The sequence below is a fragment of the Cuculus canorus genome, chromosome Z (assembly GCF_017976375.1).
Source record: "Cuculus canorus isolate bCucCan1 chromosome Z, bCucCan1.pri, whole genome shotgun sequence".
Taxonomy (NCBI): Eukaryota; Metazoa; Chordata; class Aves; order Cuculiformes; family Cuculidae; genus Cuculus; species Cuculus canorus.
In genome coordinates, this window is record NC_071441.1 from 32,691,409 (window position 1) to 32,707,551 (window position 16,143).

Here is a 16,143-nt window from a genome sequence, read left to right on the forward strand (position 1 = left end):
TAGCAGACATTAACACAGATCCATACTGAATCCCACCAAAGACTGCAACTGCACTATGTTTCATACTTTTGTATAAAAAGTGACCTCCTCTATGATTTAATATCTCTTAAAAACAAAAAATGCTATACAGCTTGCATCAGCACAGAATAATTATAAAAGAAATGCGGTATGTACATACATTAGACAAAGACAGGAAAGTATTTAACTTTTTTTCCCCGAAGAAATATTATACTCTGCTTTCCACCCAGTTCTCAATACGTCCTATTTATATAAAGGAAAAACACGTATTCGTTGTAAATGGTGTGGATAAAATTTACAGAAGCACATCTCTGGATTTTGTTCCCCCTTATTTGAGAGCTGAGTGACTATTGTACCTCTGTTCTTAAGCACAATCAAAATTTAATAGTTTGGATTGCATGTCAATTTAGTGGAAATCATTAATTACACAGTAAAATCAAAAGTATGCAAAAGAAAATTATGCACAAGAAGTAATTCAATCACAGTGATTGAATTTAATCTAAATTGAATTTAATTTAAGTAATTAAGTTTAACTCTTAAGACAGCTTTTGTAAAATAGGACTGTACTGTAATTTTTCAAAAATTCAGTCCAGTTTGTTTTTTTTTTAAAAAAAACCATAATTTGCAGACACAAAAGTTTAACCTCCACTTCTGATCTCCACACATTTTGGGCTGAAGTCTTACTCTCTAACCAAGTAACTAAAATGCAAATCTTAGGATAATTTTGGCAATGTCTCTCAATTGGGCATTAGTATCACTTTACGGAACCATTTGCTTTGTACCTGGTCCTTTAAATTGATCTGTGCCATGGCTAGCCTTCATCTATTCCAGTATCCCAAAATTAATCACTTAGCATTTGTTGACTTCTTAGTGATGTGCCACCTTACCTATCTTCACCAGAACCTTGTTCTCAGGATACCAAAGTGATAAATTTTCAGCCTAGTTTTACAGCTTAAGTTGTTCAGCAGGAATGCTGGAACTACTAATAAGACTTATGAACCATGCCTGCAAGTCATAGGTAAGTTGTCAGAAACCTGTTATATTTTCCCCAGTGAATACTGCCACTGCCTCCACTGGTAGCCCAGATAGTGACAGTCACGACAACAAACAATGTAACTCTACCTTTGTACCTCACTTCAGCCAGCCCTGCTGCACTCAGCCAATCTCTTACTCTATTGCTCGCATGGCCCCCTTGAAAGTTGAAGAATCACTACAAGTTTGAATGATTTTATCATTCCAAAGGAAAAAAAAAGACATTTTTGGCACATACGCCTCAACCTGTGTATCCTTACACCACCTCTTACCTTCAGATGAGATACAGTGTAAGTATACTTTCTCATCTCATTGTTAGCTCTGATTGTAGCAGGATGGAAATCTTAACCTTACTTGTGATCCAATACTTAAAAAAACTAGAACTTATCTCTCTGTGTGGCATCAAAGGAATGTGACACAGCAGAAGAGTGTACCTCATGGAGGCATGGAAAACTACCATGAACCCTACAGACTACAGATTTGCTGGAGAGCGTTTCAGTTCTCTCAGCTGCCAACTAAATTTCAGTTCATATCTGGAGTGAAACTATAACAGAAACCAATTCAGCTTTGATTTCTGACTAGGAAAACAGCAGTGCTTTAGGCATTGTGTAGTTACTTCCTGAGGGGCCCTATCTTTGAAAATAATTAATTTAGTCTTTAACACAGATCAGAATGAGTTCCTTTGTTTTTCGGATTTCCATAAGGTTTCCCATTATTTTATCACAAGCTTATGGACAGCCAAAACGGAGGGTAGCATTTACTTCTATCTTTACTTAGATAATTCTGTATTTCATTCACTTGCTACATTAATGGCTGCTTATGGATTGGATGGGTGTATTATTTGCTGGGGAAAAAGCTGACTGGATAGCCAGGTCCAAATAATTCTTGTAGTGGAGTTAAATCAAGTTGGCAGCTTGTCATAAATGGTATTCCCATGGGCTCAGTGCTGGGACCAGTTCATTTCTCATTTATCATCCATGTTATTCATTTATCTATAATTTATCAATGATCTGGACAAGCAGATCGAATGTATCCTCAGTAAGTTTGCAGCCAACATCAAGTTGGCCAAGAACGTTGATCTGTTTGATGACAAGGGTATCTGGATGGGCTGGATCGATGGGCTGAGACCAGCCGCATGGGATTCAGCAAGGCTAAGTGGCAGGTCCTGCACCTGGTCCGCAGCCTCATGCAAGGCTACAGGCTTGAGAAAGAGTGGCTGCAAGGCTGCCTGGCAGAAAAGGACTTGGGGGTGCTGATTGGCAGCCAGCCAAATATAAGCCAAGAGTGCACCAAGGTGACCAAGAAGGCCAGCAGCACCCTGGCCTGTATCAGAAACAGTGCAGCCAGCAAGACTAGGGAAAGCAATCACCTTCCTGCACTCAGCAATGGTGAGGCTGTCACGTCCCACTTTCAAGTGGGCTTTTTATCCTGCCATGATGCCAAAGGGATGTCAGGATAGGGTGTAAACAATATGTTTACTAAACAAGGTGCACACCCTTAAAACACCAGATTCAAACGGTCGAACAACCCATATGCGACAGAGCATAGACCAGAAACCGCAGCAGATGAAGTTACCGGAACAACCATCACTGGGCAGAGATTGGTAACATCGTAATGATCTGCTGAACCTAACCAAGGAAAAGAGCAGAGCTCTCTGTCCCCGCCCCTCACCCGCACCGGGTTGTAGGGCAGGTAACAAGCCTGGATGGGCCCCCTATGTGCTCTCCAGCACCTCTGTTCTTGCCCCTGGGTGAGGCAGTGGTGGGATTATGTTCACTTGCTTTGGGACACTAAATCATGCCATGCCGGGTCCGCACTGAGCCCACACCTGAAATACTGTGTTCAGTTTTGGGCCCATCACTACAAGACAGACGTTGAGGTGTGAGAGCATGTGCAAAGAATAGTAACAAAGCTGGTGATGGGTCTGGAGCACACATCATATCAGCAGGGGAGTAGGGAACTGGGACGCTTTAGTCTGGAGAGAAAAAGGAGGCTGAGGGGAGACTATATCATTGTCTACAACTACCTGGCAGGGGGTTGTAGTGATGAGGGTGTTGGTCTCTTCTTTCAAGTAACAAGTGATAGAATGAGAGGAAATGATCTGAAGTTGCACCAGGAGAACTTTAGATTGGATATTAGGAAAATTTTTTTCACAGATAGGGTTATCAAGCACTGGAACAGACTGCCTAGGGAAGCGGGGAGTCCCTGCTCCCAGAGGAATTTAAAAGGTGTGTAGATGTGGTGCGCAGCGACATGGTTTAGTGGTAGATTTGGTACTGTTAGGTTAAAGGTTGGACTCAGTGATCCTAAGGGTCTTTTCCAACCTAAATAATTCTATGGTTTTATCATTCTGGTATATATTAATTCTTACAAATATAATTGTAAAGCACATTTTATAAAATATACGTCATCATCTGGATTATAATTAAGATCATTTTAAAATCTGCTTTAATCAACATGATTCCGATGAGGCAGAATGTTACTTATAATAAAATTTATTTTACATTCTCTAATATAAGAAACCAAAGAAAGCTAAGTTACATAAAAGTCTCTCATGGCAAAAAACACTGTTATCCACAGAATTGAGGATATTTGAAATATATAAAGTAGGAAGCCTGCAAAAATACTTGCAAGGCTGTCACCTTTACTTATTATATAGGCCAATAAAGACATAAAGGCATATATGAATGCCTTGAAAGAAACACAGTAAGAAAAAATATTGGAAACCATAAGCATATGCCTGTTATATTTGAAGTACATATTTAGATATTTTAAATATATGAACAAAACACACAGATGGATTCGCCATATGGTTTTGCTAGGGCCAACATACACAAACTGTCCAAGCAATAATCTAATTCTAAGGCAATGCTTTCTGACGTTAATAGTTTAATACACCCAAAAACATGTCTAAGGGTTAAGGGGCACTGCAGGTACACAGGGGTATACTCTTTGTAAAACCAGTTACCTCAGTTGTGTAAGAGTGGGTAAGAATTTGTCCTGCATGTTCAAAAACTCTGAAAACATAGCATACATATTCTGAAAAGCAGTAAATTATTGCTCATCCATGACTAAATATCAGTCTGGAACCAAGATAGAGAGGCAGCACAAAATAATCCAAAAATATAACTGCTGTGAGAGTCCACATCAGTATGGCCAGCAAATCCTATCATCTAAAATAAATATTTGGGGATGGCATCAATTTGGGATCAACAGATCAGTCTTATTGCAGTACAACAAATCCAATTGCCCAACACAACAAAGGGAAAAAAAAAAAGATTCACAGAAGTGAGTGAGAAATCATCAGTGAGATAAGACAAGAATCAGTGAAGGGAAATATCTCATACCTAGAAGGCAGACTCCAGCAGATGCACCATGAGTCATAGATATATTATCAGATAAAAGAATTCTTCCCTGTTCCTAAAATTATTTCCTGCATTTGGGACTCTGGTAACACACATTGCTTTATAAACTTTTTTAATAAAAATAAAACTTTATTTTTGCTTTAGCAGTATTGGTTTAGTTCTTTGACTGTTTTTGACATTTTGTCCAAGACCTCAGAGATAACAAACATATAGTTTTGTCTTATTTATCAGCCAGGTCACCTGTGCAATTACTCTGGCATGATGTTTTACAGGCAAAGCAAAGTTCCTGCTGACATATGAGGGGCAGAAAATGAACATTGATTTCTGTAAATAACAGGCAGGTTATTTTTGTTTCATACTATCTGTAGTCTTTTCATTTAGCCAGTGTTTAACACACCAGTAACTCAGTCCTGATTCAATAGATCATGAAGGCAATTCCTGAATTTGATAATGGGTTTAAATTCTTGTTACTTATCAACCAAAAGTTTATGTCTCATTTCATTAAGGGAATAGAATTAAGAAAGAGTTTATGTTATCCGTTGAACTGAAGATCTGCAATTATTGTAAACAGCCTGTTGGGCAAGTCTTTGTATGCAAATACAGATGTATATGCATAGCTACTAATACAGAGAAGAAATGTGCTGATAAGCTCTATCATCTCTGAGTTAAGTGCCTTTTGTATTAGAAAAGCATATTTCAAGCATCAATTCTTTTCCAAACAAATGTACCTCAAGAGTTTTGATTTTATTTCCTTCTTCCTACAAAGTCAAAGTACTTAAACTTCCAAGCATGAATTTACATTTCAGCTGACCTGTGATGCTGAGGAACTAATAAAAGTCACAGTCTTTAAGATGGGAGCATGAGAACAATGAAATTTCCCATTGTAGCGTTTGAAGTCAGAGAAACCACCAAACAATAAGTGGAACTGGATTAATATTAGCTGACAATGGTTTTGAATTTGCATTTCCATACCTCATGACACTAAAATATTAAGTAAGTTCAGCTGTTGACTGACACGTTGAGTACAGTCTGTTGGTCCTATACCACAATCGTTGATGAAGATCCATGCTAAGCTCTTTAAAAGGTATTCTAACCTTAGCAGCTTTTCTCTACAGAGGACAGCTAATATGAACAATAGTAACTGAGGGTATATGTCCTGCCAAAGCCTTGGAACAGTGAAGATGAGGAACACTTGGGAAATATTTTCATCAATTACAGCATTCCTCCTGCTAAATCCGTAAGGCTGGTCAAAAGTTGGAGAGACATAAAATCATGAAGGATTTGCACTGATGACGTAAGCCAAATTCCTCAGAGTAGTAAAAAATAAGGAAAGTTTATTCAGGACATCATGTTCAGGAAATCCAAACAAACAGGGCATGAGGTAGTTATATGATACTTCAAGTTTCAATATGGCTAAATAATATTTATACTTGCCCTAAAAATCTTGAAATAATCTCTTGCTTGGTGTTAAAATAACCAATACAGCCATCATGCTGCATAATAGACTCCACTGGTTCTAAGTGAGCACCTGAGACCTGCATAGTGTTTTTGGAACAAAATCAATGCTGATGCTGCCAATTTTATTGGTCAAATATTCAGGTACGTTCAGAATGTAATTTGGTAATAATTGTCAAAACATTTTATAAATGTGAACTCATTAATCTTCACGTATTATTATAAATAACTCATAGAATTATTTATATTCTTCAGTTCAAATGCCACTAGGCACACGCCCTTGCCTGTTCTTCAGTCTACTAGCAAATGCAAATGTCAGAAAATGAATTGGTGTTTCTGCTAAGAGAATCACTTGTTTTTTCTTCTATATATTTAAATTGGTTTTAATCATCAACACTTCATATATAACACATCCTTTATCCCTTCCCACTGCACACACACTCTAAATTTAATTAAAATAACTGAAATGAAACTACAGATAATTTGTTTTTTAAATAGACTGCCACATGCTCCATTTACATAAAACCCATTAGTTTGCATTAAATACAAATTAGCTGCTGATATGAATTAAATCACATATAAATAGCAGAATAGCCTCAAACCCACACATTTTAATTAATATAACAGTTAACCAGATTTATCTGTAAAGTAATCAAGACTCTCACTCATTCATTTTTCAGTACAATAGGCCAGAGAACGAAGGGCTGTCCTGTAACACTGTTATTTTAACAGTGAAATGAAGGCAAGGAGAAGGCAGGAGCAGTGCTTGGATTCAGGCATTTATAACAAATTATATTGTTTTAAAATTATTCTGCAACTGCTGAACCAGAGGCAGCATGATCAAGATCTACATTATAGGGAGGAAATGAAGACACAAAAAATCTTTTGAGTCTTTGATGCCTAGTTGTTGCAGATAATTACAACTCTCATAAAGGAACTGTGAAGCTACTCTTTTTTCCTAGCCATTCTAAACACAGAAGCAAAATATAATATGACAAAAGGAGTTTTTAAGACAATTCTTCAGTAACTGTCATATGATGAAAACAGTTGTTCAAAACTGAAGGCTCCCAACATATCTCTCTAAGAGCTATAAAACCAGCAAAACAGTGTTGTTCCTAGGTAGGTAATTACCTCATCTTCAAAAATGGCTACAATAATAGTTTCTTTTTTTGTGGGAGTTCTGCATTAGTGAGTGCATTGAAACAGAAAACACTGCCAAAAGCTCATTTCAATGACTCTCAGTAAAAGTTTTAAGAGTTTGTACCTATACAGGACCATATGCGACACATTTTGACTTACATTTGGGAAACTTTTGAAGGGACCCTCCCTCCAAATTGCAACATATTTTGAGAGAGCTCTTTATCTAACAGCGACAGAAGTGGTATCCCTGGGCTCTTCATGGCGATTAAAAATTCACAAAATAGTGGGATCTTTAAACTGTAGTGTTTAAAAAATTAAAGAGGAATTTTCTAATACAGGAAATATCCTGTGAAAAGCAACACATTTCTGCTGTGGCTCATTTCTGCTGTGGCTCAGGGAGAAACTGGACACACAAAATATCAGAACAAAGTTGCCAGGCTATATAGATTCTTTGGCAGAATAGAAAGCAACTGAAGTGGCACTAATGTAGAAGCTGTACAACCATTACAAGTTTTGAACTAGTTAGGCTGTCACTGTTCCAGATGTCGCATATTATTCACATGATTTTGCCTGTGCTGTTCTGGCTATGAGAGTAATAGAGCTAGATTGGCTACACAGTGGCAGAGACAATACTGAAAAAATGTGGATCCAGTTTAGCATCACTTACAAGAAGCTGAGCCACCTCATCATCATATGAATAAGCCAGGTCTGAGTGAATCACCAGCTTGCAAAAGTTGAGCTGGAATTTGTCTCACATACAGTCCATAGAAAATGCACTGCTGAGTGAGCACAGCAGAATTAAAATGTTCTTAGGGCTTCTTAATTTTAGCAGGATATGGCCTTTAACTTACATTCTTTAAAAAGTAAATATACATCTTTCTTACTTATACATTCAGAGAAAGGTGTATCCAATAGACATGAGTTTTAAAGTACCTGAATGAATTGCAGAATGCAACACAATATGTAAGTATTTATACTTCACAGAAGGAAAATCTGATCTGATGTCTCTGCAGTATAGATTCAATCTCTAGGACAAATTCATCATGCACATACACTCAAAGTAATTCTATTCTGTTCAGTCAGGAAGAATAGAGCATAATTAGCAAAGAATTAGTCATCCTAGATTCACTGATTCATCTTAGCTGTGTTTTACATAAAGCATTCATGTTCAGTGCATAATATGCTATGTGTCTTAACTTTTAAATTATTTAGGAATAATAAATAGAGAGTAATATTCTCTAATACAGTATGATTGACACTAATATCCCAATGAAATAAATAAATAGTAGAATCAAAACCAATTCATGACTTTTTAAATAACAATAAGGAAAATATCCTACATGATGGCATCTTTGAAACTAAAGAGTAAAATTCATTAGTCATGTTAAAACAAAAATATTTTTAGCATCATATCTGCTTAATATGGATGTTTACTCATACATTTTGCTGCCCATAGGAATGGAACAGTCTTAAATTCATTTCTTTTACTCCAGAGATGTAACTATCCACAAACACACAATAGTTTTACTCAGCGAATGTCAGTGAAATAAAGAGTGGCAAAACAGCTATTTTGCTTCTAAAAGCCAGCGTTGGCAATAAATTATGCACTGCAAGAAACAACAGGATGGGCTATGTTGGTTACATCAAGGCTGTATTGCCTTGTGATCTGTTTCAAGACATGACTGACAGACTGCAACAGGTAGAGGTATTAAAAACAAAAGTTAAAGCATGGATAGTGAAGTAGCCCCCAAAACATCATAACATTTTTCAAGAAGTCAGTTGCTCAATGAAAGAAATCTAAATGAAGCAAAACCTAACCTTTTTTTCACAGAATCGTAGAATCACTACACTGGAAAAGACCTTTGAGATCATCAAACCCAGCCGTAGCTGTCCACTACTAAATCATATCTTTAAAGCAATTCATCTACCTGTCTTTTAAATACCTCTAGGAATGCTGACTCAACTACTTCCTTGGGCAGCCTGTTCCAGAATCACTTCCTTGGCCTGCTGGCCACACTGCTTCTGATATTAGCCAGGATGCTATTGGCCTTCTTGGCTGTCCTGGGCACACTACTGGTTCTTGCTTGGTCAGCAGTCAACACTCCGGATCCTTCTCGAACAGACAGCATTCTACCCACTCTTCCGCAAGCCTTTAGTGCTGCACAGGTTGTTGTGTCCCAAGTTCAGGACTCTGCACTTGGCCTTGTTGAACCTCATCCCATTGGCCTCAGCCCATTGATCCAACCTGTTCAGATCCCTCTGTAGAGCTTCCCTACCCCTAAGCAGATTGACACTTCCTTCCAGCTTAGTGTAATCGGCAAACTTAATAAGGGTACACTCAACACCTTCATCCAAAGCATTGATAAAGATATTGAACAGAACGGACCCAGTACTGAGACCCAGGGGCCACCTGTGACAGGTCTCCAACTGGATTGAATCCAATTTACTGCCACTCTTTGGGTTCGGTCATCGAACCGGTTTTTAACCCAGCAGAGGTATTGCCAGTCCAGGCCAATAGCAGCCAGTTTCTCAAGGAGAATATTGTGAGAAACAGTGTCAAAGGCTTCACTAAAGTCCAGGTACACTATATACACAGCCTTTCCCTCATCCATTAAACGGGTCACCTTTTGTAGAACGTGAGCATGTTAGTTTGGAAGGATCTGCATTTCATATACACATGCTGACTGGGCCTGATCACCTGGTTGGCTTGGATGTGCTATGTGACAACAGTCATGATGATCTGCCCCATGACCTTTCCTGGCTGGAAAAGGAGGTTAGACTGACAGGCCTGTAGTTCCCTGGATCCTTCCTCCATCCCCTCTTGTAAATGGGCATAACACATCAGGCTCCAGTTAACTTGAACTTCCCCAGTCAGCCAGGACTGCTGCTAGATGATGGAAGGGGATTTGGTGAGCATGTCTGCCAGTTCCCTTAATATTCTTTGGTTGATCCCATCAGGCCTCATAGACCTGTGAATGTCTTATTGGTCAAGCAGTTCTCTAATCATTTCCTCATGGATCATGGGAGCTTTATTCTGCTCTTCCTCCCCATCTTTTGGATCATAGAATCATAGAATACTTGAACAGTTTGAGTTGGAAAGGACCTTAAAGTTCATCTGGTTCCAACCTCCCTGCCATGAACAGGCACACCTCCCACTAGACCAGGCTGCTCAAGGCTAAATCCAGCCTGGCCTTGTACACTTCCAGGAAGGGAACATCCTCAGCTTCCCTGGGCAACCTGTTCCAGTGCCTCATCACACTCATCATGAAGACTTTCCTCCTAATGTCCAGTCTAAACCAATTTACAGCCATTCCCCCTAGTCCTATCGGTACATGCCTTCATAAAAAGTCCCTCCCCAGCTTTCTCATAGGCTCCCTTCAGGTACTGGAAGGTCACTATAAGGTCTCCCCACGGCTTTCTCTTCTCCAGGCTGAACAATGCCGACTCTCTCAGCCTGTCTTCATAGCAGAGGTGCTCCAGCCCTCTGATAATCTTTGTAGCTTTCCTCTGGACCCTTTCCAACTGTCCCACATCCTTCTTATATTGGGGATTCCAGAAATGCTCAGAGTACTCTGGCTGGAGTCTCACAAGAGCATAACAGAAGGGCAGAATCACCTTCCCTGACCTGCTGGCCACACTTCTTTTGATGCAGCCCAGATTATGGTTGGCCTTCTGGGCTGCAAGCATGTATTGCTAGCTCATGTCAAGCTCTTCATCAATTAGCACCCCTCAGTTCTTCTCTGCAGAGATGCTCTCAGTCACACCATTCCCCATTCAGTACTGAAACTGCAGATTGGACTTCACCCAGGCGTCGAACCTTGCACTTGGCCCTGTTGAAGCTCATGAGGTTCACAGAGGTCCACTTCTACAGCTGTTCCAGGTAACTCTGGATGACATCTCATCTTTCTAGTGTGGCAACCCTATCACTCATCTTGGTGTCAGCTGCAAACTTGCTCTGGCTGTATATATCATTGATGAAGATATTAAACAGCACTGGTCCCAGTACGAACTCCTGAGGGACACCACTTCTAATGGATCTCCTTCCAGACATTGAGCTGTTGACCAATATTATCTGGATATGACCATCAAACAAACTGTTTATCCACTGAAGAGTCCACCCATCAAATCTGTATCTCCCCAATTTAGAGAGAAAAATGCTGTGGAAGACTGTGTCAAAGGCTTTTCAGAAGTCAAAATAGATCACACACGTTGCTTTTCCCATGTCCATAGATGGGGTTACCCCATCATAGAAAGCCATTAGGTTGGCATCTCAGGACTTGCCCTTGGTGAAGTCATTCTGGCAATCATGCCCCCCTTCCTCCATGTGCTTTGGCATAGCTTCTAGGAGGATCTGTTCCATGACCTTCTCAGGCACAGAGGTGAGGCTGACATTCCAGGGTCCCTTTTCTACCTTTTTAAAAATGGGCACAATGTTACCCTTCTTCCAGTCACCATACACTTCTTCTCACTGACATGACTTTTCAAATATCATGGAGAGTGGCTTGGCAACCACATCAGCCAATTCCCTCAGGACTCTGAGGTGCATCTCATCAGGTCCCGTAGACTTATATACATTAAAGTTCCTCAGGTGGTTGCGAACACGATCCTCCCCTACAGCTGGAGGGCCTATACCTGATATTATCCCCCTCCTCCTTCAGATCTAGTTTAAAGGCCTATCAATGGACCCTGCAAGCTCGTGAGCAAAGACTCTCCTCCTACTTTAAGAAAGGTGGCTCCTATCTGATACCTGCAAACCTGGTGCCATATATAGGCCATCCCATTGTCAAAAAAACCAAAATTATTACGGTGACACCAGCCAGGAAGACGTGTAGTAATAGACTGTCTGATTCTTATAATGTCACCACCCATAACTGGAAGGAGGGAAATAAAAATTGCCTGGGCCCGAGATTCCCTCACTAGCCATTCTTCACCCAGGCTTCTGGAAGGCAGACTTCCCAATGATTAGGGTCTGCTCAGCATACGGGACCCTCTGTTCCCCTCAGCAGGCTGTTTCCTACAACTATGACTTACCTTTTCCGCCTCATAACAGTTGTAGTAATATGGGACGGGGGAAGGGTCATTCTGGTCTTGGTTAAGTACCCATAGAACATCTTATCTTACTATTAAAGACTGGGGAAATAAGGCATTAAGTACCTTAGCCTTTGTCACTAATGTTCTCCTGCATCCCGTAAAGGATGGAGATTCTCCTTGGTCCTCTATTTGATGTTGATGTATTTGTAGAAAGATTTTTTTATTATCTTTCACAGAATTGTCCAATCTAAGTTCTAGTTGGGCTTTAGTCCTTCTGATTTTCTCTCCACCTGATCTCACTTCATCCCTGTAGTCCTTCCCAGATACCTGCCCCATCTTCCAAAGTTCATATACTTTCTTCTTTTATTCTGAGATCCATCTAAAGCTCTTTTCTCAGCCAAGATTTTTTTTCATCATTGGCTTATTTTCTGGCATGTGGGTATGGCCTGCTCCTGCACTACTTAGACCTCCTTCTTAGCATCCAGCCCTCTTGGGCTCCTTTGCCCTTAAGGACTGTCTCCCATGGAACTTTATCAACCAGCCTTCTGAACAGTCCAAAGTCTGCCCTCCAGAAGTCCAAGTTGGCCATTCTACTGACCTCTCTTCTTACTTCTCCAAGAACTGAGAATTCTATTATTTCAGATCTCTATTCCCCAGGTGTCCTTCAGCCATCACATGTCTCATAAGGCCTTCTCTGTTCACAAATAACAGGTCCAGCTGGGCACCTTCCTTAGTCAGTTCTCTCACAAGTTGTTTCAGGAAGTTGTCTTCCACGGACTCCAAGAACGTCCTAGATAATTTCCTCTTTGCTTGAATTATACTTCCAGCAGACATCTGGTAAGTTGAATCGGCTAGCAATCATGAGACTTCACAGTTGCTTGTAGAATAACTTATCAGTCTCTTCTTCTTCCTGGCTGGGTGGTCTATAGCAGACTCCCACCACAATATCTGCCTTATTGGGTGCTCCTGTGATCTTTACGCATAGTCATTCAACCCTATCATTACTATCATTAAGCTCAAGGCAATCAAAACACTCCTTAATATAGAGTAACTCCTCCCCAACCACTCCTTGCTCACCTATCCCTCCTGAAGAGTCCGTAGCTACCCATAGCAGCACTCCAGTTATGTGAGTCATTCCACCACATTTCCATGATGGTAATTATATCATAGTTTTCTTGCCTTACAATAACTTCTAGTTTCTCCTGTTTGTTGCCCATCTGTGTGCTTTGGCATACAAGTACTTCAGTTGGACTACTGATCCTGCTATGCTCCTAAGGGGAATAGTTGTAATTTGTAAGTGACTACTCACTGAATTTCCTAATCCATCAATAATCTTTACATCTTTGCTGATATTTGAAATGTTATTCTTCACTTCTGCTGTGGTGGCAGACCAGAGGTATTCACCAGCAAATAATTCCTCAGACACTGGAGTGCCATTCCCAAGCTTTTTTCTGTCAAGCCTTGTTCTGTCCCTCTGCCCCTTCACTTCTGGTTTAAATCTCTATTGATGAGCCCTGCTATCTTCTGGGTAAGTATCCTTTTTCCCCTTGGGGACAAGTGTACTCCATCCTTGGATAACAAACCTGATGATATACTGGCCAATCCACCATCAAAGAACCAAAAGTTTTGCTCCTCACACCAGGTTCAGAGGCAAGTATTTGTTTCCTGTCTCTTCCTACTACTTACCTCATCATTTCCTGTTATAGGAAGGACAGAGGAAAACACTACCTGTGCACCCAATCCCTTCACCAATTGTCCCAAAGCCCTGAAGTCCCTTTTAATCGCCCTCAGATTTCTTGTTGGGATTACTGCCTGCTTGGAAAATCAGTAGAGGATAACAATCCATGGGCCTGACAAGGACTGGAAGCTTTCTTTCTATATCTCTAACGAAGGCCCCACGCAGGCAGCAGAATTCCCTATGTAATGGATCTGGTGTGCAGATCAGGCCTTCTGTTCCCGTTAGAAGGGAGTCCCCTGTATGGAGGCCAATGACTAGTCAAATATCCAAGCCTTGAGAACAAATAAGTATGACAAGTCAGGGGAAAATATATCATTACTTGGGATTAGGACCAAATTAATTGCAAAATATGCTTCCACCTCTTTTGCAATATTTTGACAAATAAATTTGTTCTTGAACTCTAAATGTGCAAGAAAGATTATTGCATTAATATGCCATGGCAGGAGTGCTTAGATAGAACTGTTCCAGATCAATTACTTTCTGTAATCTAAGGCTATACCCTCCAGGAAAATCCTTGAAATCAGATGTATTTTGTAAGTCTGCCCTGTCCTGTAATCAAGCAGTAATATTGTGATTTTCTTTAAAAAAGTTGGACTCGGAGTAAAGTCTTAATATTTCAAATTAACTTCTGAAAAGTAGGAGATTTTTACAGTGTTGTTCTTCTAACAGTGATTACTTTTCCTCTCCCATCTTCAAATCCTCTTCTATAATCTATATAAACCGTGTTTTCCCATCTGGATTTCCTGAAAAGGATGTGGCATACTGGTTGGTTTTAAAAAATTTCCCCTCCCAAGATTTTCATTCTAAACTGGCAATTTCCTGTATTACTTCTGACAATCAAGGTAGGATCTAAAAATGGTGTTCAAGCAGAAATTCAGTATCAGCTAAGACCCATGGTTGTTGCAGCAGACTAGAAATGCTACTTGAGTCACAGCTACCTTTACAATTACCTGAGATGCATGCCTGATTTCCTAAGGAAAGAAATGTAGAAGAAGAACTTTGTGGTAGTAAGCACTGTAACAGGGACAACCAAGGCCTACAATAGTGTTTCAGGCTGTGGCATGGGACACAGAATCTGTTCCTCGCTGAAACCAGGATATCCTTTTATCTCAATGATTAGAAATATTGTATAAGCAAATTTGCGCCAAATAATAAAGCTTGTAGTGTGATTCTTAACACTATTGGGGTTTAGACAATGATTATTCAGTATCTGCTTTGACTTGCCCCTATTCTGCATCAGTTAAATCATATGTTCCTGGCAAACATGCTGATTTATACAGACATGTTGTAACAGTTCACATTCTGAAAACAGATTATTTCTATTCCTCACCCTCTACCTCCAAAAATGACAGGAATGTAATTGTTTGAAAACTAAAGAATTATCCTAGCATAAAATTCTCTATTGGGAGATTAATAAATGGTAAACTCATTATCTAAGCTTCTGGTTCCATGAGCAACAGAAATCTATCTAAATTTATGCTCTTTGTTCATCCATACCCACAGCTGAGTGGAGGTTTCAAAATGTTCTTCAGATCATTATGTAGCTTTTGTGATGTTGATTGGTGGCTGGTTTTGAAGGTTCTCTGATAAAGAGATCATCTCTAAGAGTTTCTATGCAAAAAGAAAACCATATCCTGCACTGTTGTCAAAAAAATTGAAAGAACATTCTCAATTATGCTTTCCTCTTGCTATATAATCTGTATACAAATTATGACTGCAATTAGATTCTCTGGGCTGGATTAGCAGACCTTACATATATTCACATATACTATTGGTTCATGCATTAGACTCGGGAAGATAAGTGAACTTGCAAGTTGACAGTAAGGCTATTTATATTTACAGATTTATTTATTTTACTCGACACAGCAGCAATGGAGGCAAATGAGATGACAAAGAAGATGGTATCCCAGAGACCATTTAGGATTTCACAGCAGAAACTGTTAGTGTAGATTTGTGTTGATTTAATTTTCTTTCCCTCTATGTAGATTCACGTGTTTGAGGAGGTTTCAATAAGTGTTGTATTTACTCTGTGATATTTGAAGAAAGCACTATTTTTCCCCCCTTGGGACTTTTTACAATACACTTTTGCATTCCTCCACAATAAAAACTGGGATGGAAAGAGAATGTTTGAAAATTAATTTGCATCCATATCTTTCTTGGACGTTTTGAATCATGGAATCTTAGTATCATATCATAATAGAATCATAGAATCATAGAATGGTTTGGGTTGCAAAGGCCTTTAAGGATCATCTAGTTTCAAAGCCCCTGCCATGAGTGAGGACACCTTGACACCTTCCGCTATGTCAGGTTGTTCAAAGACTCACCCAGCATGGCCTTGAGCACCTCTAGGGACGGGGCATCCAC

At 39.7% G+C, this 16,143-nt stretch overlaps 1 long non-coding RNA gene across 1 annotated transcript in view; it reads right to left on the reverse strand.

Moving 5' to 3' along the window:
- LOC128850532 (uncharacterized) overlaps positions 1 to 16,143 on the reverse strand; it is a 140,473-nt gene that overhangs the window by 24,590 nt on the left and 99,740 nt on the right. The window lies entirely within an intron of this gene.